Source organism: Mobula birostris, chromosome 14 (genome assembly GCF_030028105.1).
Source record: "Mobula birostris isolate sMobBir1 chromosome 14, sMobBir1.hap1, whole genome shotgun sequence".
NCBI lineage: Eukaryota > Metazoa > Chordata > Chondrichthyes > Myliobatiformes > Myliobatidae > Mobula > Mobula birostris.
In genome coordinates, this window is record NC_092383.1 from 28,206,827 (window position 1) to 28,211,962 (window position 5,136).

Sequence of the window (5,136 nt, forward strand, 5' to 3'; positions counted from 1 at the left end):
ACACATTGTGGGATGTTTGTCTTTCTGGAGATGACCATGCTTTCCGTCTTCTTGGTGTTGATTGAGAGGCCTCTGCGATTACAGTCCAGGTAACAAAACTTAAAAGGTTAATCTGGAAGTTTCACTTGTATGTCATCATTTGCAGACCACAAGTTGTCCAGACCCAATGGCAGAGAAATTGTAGTTGTGCACATCCTTTAATGCAGAATATACGCAATTACAATAGCAGAGACCACAGTTGTAATTACGATAAGAATGGGAAGTCCAGCACACCTCATGCATAGGACTTTGTGCAGAGCCTGAAACTTATTCTTTCTTGGCTGAGCATTACACACTTCCTCCTCTGTAGTCCACATACTAAAGTTGTTTGTTGAGCACACCAGTCATATATATCATCATCACAAACACGATGAATTCTGCAGATGCTGGAAATTCAAGCAACACACATCAAAGTTGCTGGTGAACGCAGCAGGCCACTCATCTCTAGGAAGAGGTACAGTCGACATTTCGGGCCGAGGCCCCTCGTCAGGACAAAGGGTCTCGGCCTGAAACGTCGACTGTACCTCTTCCTAGAGATGTTGCCTGGCCTGCTGCGTTCACCAGCAACTTTGATGTGTGTTGCATATATATTACCATGTTTTGACTAACTATCCAGGTTTAATTGTGGGCGAGTTGGCCAACAATGCCTAGGTAGCACACTGAAGTAAGGAGTCCTTTTGTCAGACAGTAAGTCTTTTAATCCAATAATCACATTTTATTTTATTGTGGCATTTTGAATGCTTATTGTGCAGCACATTCTTGTCTGAATTCTGACAATGTGTATTAGTTGTCTTGCATTAGCTGTATCTAAAATTCCTGCATCATTACATTTCCAGGGTTGACATATCATGGCTATCAGTGCAGCTTGTACCATGAAAAAAAACTTGTGACCATGTGAATCTGTATGCTTATACAATCTGTTATATAGCAAGAGAAAGAGAAATGTAGTCTGTGCTCTTTCAATCAGAATGTAAGAGACGTGCATAATAGAGCTGCTGGGTACTTCCTTAGTTAGAAAAAGTTCATGTCATTGTTACCTTCAACTCCATAGCAATACAGATTTCCCACTGCCTTTGTGCCACAGTTGCAATTGGAGCAAGTGGTACTTCCCAATAACAGTTTTATTTATTGGTGTGAGTGAGGTTGAGGTGTGATATTGCTCTTTGAACAGCTTATGGTTTTGCCTTCCCAAACTTCCTTCCTCCCTTCTTGTATTTGTTTGCCCTATTGTGTGGGCAGCTCATCCTCCCAGTTGTGCCGGACTCCAAAAGGAATATCGGTCTGTGAACCCATGTCTACAAGCAACTTGCTTGTGTGGAAGCTTTGACTGAAGATAAAGTCTTTCATCACCTGGCCCACCACTCCCCATGGTTTTTTTAGCATTTTTAAAAATCTCTAGATCATACAAACCTTGTAGAAATTCAGTGGACATCAAGCAACAACAAGTAGAAGCAGGATTTGATCACTTTAGGTAGTGCTAGTGGGTGACCCTTCCTGCAGCTGAGTGTGGTTCAGCTATGCAAAACTAACAACAACATGTTTCTGCTGAGCTGAACTGCAATATGGCAGCACTGATATCAAAATAGCCTTATACATTGATTATATAATATGCCATTTTTACAAATGGGATGGTAATATTTAATAATGGTCACACTAATGTTCCCATCAACTATATATCAGTCTCTTGATACTGAATTTACATCATATGCTCAGCATCTCATATTCTTGATATATATTGCTTATTTAATTTATTATTATTTCTTTCTCTTTGTATTTGCACACTTGTCTTTTGCACACTGTTTGAATGTCCAAGTTGGTGCAGTCTTTCATTGATTCTATTATGGATTTCTTGAATATGACCGCAAGAAAATTAATCTCAGGGTTGTATATGGTGCTATTTATATATCTTGATAATAAATTTATTTTGAACTTTGAACCTTGAAATTTCACCTGGTGGAAGTGCCGAACTAACTATTTGAAGTTGTTATCATGGGTGACTTTAACTTCCCTAATATTGATTGGCACCTGATTAGTTCCAAGGGTTTAGATGGGACAGAGTTTGTTAAGTGTGTCCAGGACGGATTCCTGTTACAGTATGTGGACAGGCCGACTAGGGGCAATGCCATACTAGATCTAGTACTAGGTAATGAACCGGATCAGGTCACAGATCTCTCAGTGGGTGAGCGTCAGGGAGACAGTGACCACCACTCCCTGGCCTTTAGCACTATCATGGAAAAGGATAGAATCAGAAAGGACAGGAAAATTTTTAATTGGGGAAGGGCAAATTATAAGGCTATAAGGCTAGAACTTGCGGGTGTGAATTGGGATGATGATTTTGCAGGGAAATGTGCCATGGACATGTGGTCAATGTTTAGAGATCTCTTGCAGGATGTTAGGGATAAATTTGTCCCAGTGTGGAAGATAAAGAATGGTAAGGTGAAGAAACCATGGGTGACAAGTGAGGTGGAAAATCTAGTCAGGTGGAAGAAGGCAGCATACATGAGATTTAGAAAGCAAGGATCAGATGGGTCTATTGAGGAATATAGGGAAGCAAGAAAGGAGCTTAAGAAGGGGCTGAGAAGAGCAAGAAGGGGGCATGAGAAGGCCTTGGCGAGTAGGGTAAAGGAAAACCCCAAGGCATTCTTCAGTTATGTGAGGGAAAAAAGGATGACAGGAGTGAAGGTAGGACCGATTAGAGATAAAGGTGGGAAGATGTGCCTGGAGGCTGTGGAAGTGAGCGAGGTCCTCAATGAATACTTTTCTTCAGTATTCACCAATGAGAGGGAACTTGATGATGGTGAGGACAATATGAGTGTGGTTGATGTTCCAGAGCATGTTGATATTAAGGGAGAGGAGGTGTTGGAGTTGTTAAAATACATTAGGACGGATAAGTCCCCGGGGCCTGACGGAATATTCCCCAGGCTGCTCCACGAGGTGAGGGAAGAGATTGCTGAACCTCTGGTTAGGATTTTTATGTCTTCGTTGTCCACGGGAATGGTACTGGAGGATTGGAGGGAGGTGAATGTTGTCCCCTTGTTCAAAAAAGGTAGTAGGAATAGTCCGGGTAATTACAGACCAGTGAGCCTTGCGTCTGTGGTGGGAAAGCTGTTGGAAAAGATTTTTAGAGATAGGATCTCTGGGCATTTAGAGAATCATGGTCTGATCAGGGACAGTCAGTATGGCTTTGTGAAGGGCAGAACATGTCTAACAAGCCTGATAAAGTTCTTTGAGGAGATGACCAGGCATATAGAGGAAAGTAGTGCAGTGGATGTGATCTATATGGATTTTAGTAAGGCATCTGACAAGGTTCCACACGGTAGGCTTATTCAGAAAGTCAGAAGGTATGGGATTCAGGGAAGTTCGGCCAGGTGGATTCAGAATTGGCTTGACTGCAGAAAGCAGAGGGTCATGGTGGAGGGAGTACATTCAGATTGGAGGATTGTGACTAGTAGTGTCCCACAAGGATCTGTTTTGGGACCTCTACTTTTCGTGATTTTTATTAACGACCTGGATGTGGGGGTAGAAGAGTGGGTTGGCAAGTTTGCAGACGACACAAAGGTTGGTGCTGTTGTAGATAGTGTAGAAGATTGTCAAAGATTGCAGAGAGACATTGATGGGATGCAGAAGTGGGCTGAGAAGTGGCAGATGGAGTTCAACCTGGAGAAGTGTGAGGTGGTACACATTGGAAGGACAAACTCCAAGGCAGAGTACAAAGTAAATGGCAGGATACTTGGTAGTGTGGAGGAGCAGAGGGATCCGGGGGTACATGTCCACAGATCCCTGAAAGTTGCCTCACAGGTGGATAGGTTAGTTAAGAAAGCTTCTGGGGTGTTAGCTTTCATAAGTCAAGGGATAGAGTTTAAAAGTCGCGATGTAATGATGCAGCTCTATAAAACTCTGTTTAGGCCACACTTGGAGTACTGTGTCCAGTTCTGGTTGCCTCACTATAGGAGGGATGTGGAAGCATTGGAAAGGGTACAGAGGAGTTTTACCAGGATGCTGCCTGGTTTAGAGAGTATGCATTATGATCAGAGCTTAGGGGAGCTAGGGCTTTACTCTTTGGAGAGAAGGAGGATGAGAGGAGACGTGATACAGGTGTACAAGATAATAAGAGGAATAGATAGAGTGGCTAGCCAGTGCCTCTTCCCCAGGGCACCACTGCTCAATACAAGAGTACATGGCTTTAAGGTAAGGAGTGGGAAGTTCAAGGGGGATATTAGAGGAAGGTTTTTTACTCAGAGAGTGGTTGGTGCGTAGAATGCACTGCCTGAGTCAGTGGTGGAGGCAAATACACTAGTGAAGTTTAAGAGACTACTAGGTAGGTATATGGAGGAATTTAAGGTGGGGGCTTATATGGGAGGCAGGGTTTGAGGGTCGGCACAACATTGTGGGCCAAAGGGCCTGTATTGTGCTGTAGTATTCTATGTTCTAAGACTGTGATTCCTGACCTGATACAAGGATCAGAGATTTCAACTTCTCACCTGATTGGCAACTAGCTACCTATGTTTCAAAATGTTGAAACAAACCTCTCCAGTTTAGATACCCAGAAATACAGAGCTTTACATTGGGCAATGTTCTTAAAGTACAGGCAAGTGAAAATTAAGAAGTGTAAGGAATATCTGACGGGAAGCCAGCCGCAGTTCTCAGCCCAGTTTTTGGACTATAGATGCACTCATATCTTGGTGACATCACTCATTAAAAACACTCAGTTTAATACTTGAATTACTCTTTAGGATTTATTTTTAGTCCTTCTGCCATTTTACAAATAAACCTTTATGTTCATAGGTAACCCTTCTTCTCCTGAAGGTGTGTTTGTGTGTGTGTGCGCGGGAGCGCAAGCACGTGCACATGCATGAAGGGGGATAGGATGGGTGTGGCCACTGAGTTATTTCAGTTGGCACACCGACTATGGCATCTAAAGTAAACCAGCTACTCTAAATACAAAGTGCAAAATGGACTATTTTGCTATCTTACAATTTTTTTTGCGGCAAAAAAAGCCTTATTTTGTGCAAATGCGAAGATAACATAATTACTTCTTTATATGTACAATTTAACTTTGAAATGAACAGCTTTTATTCTGAAAAATAATTATATTTT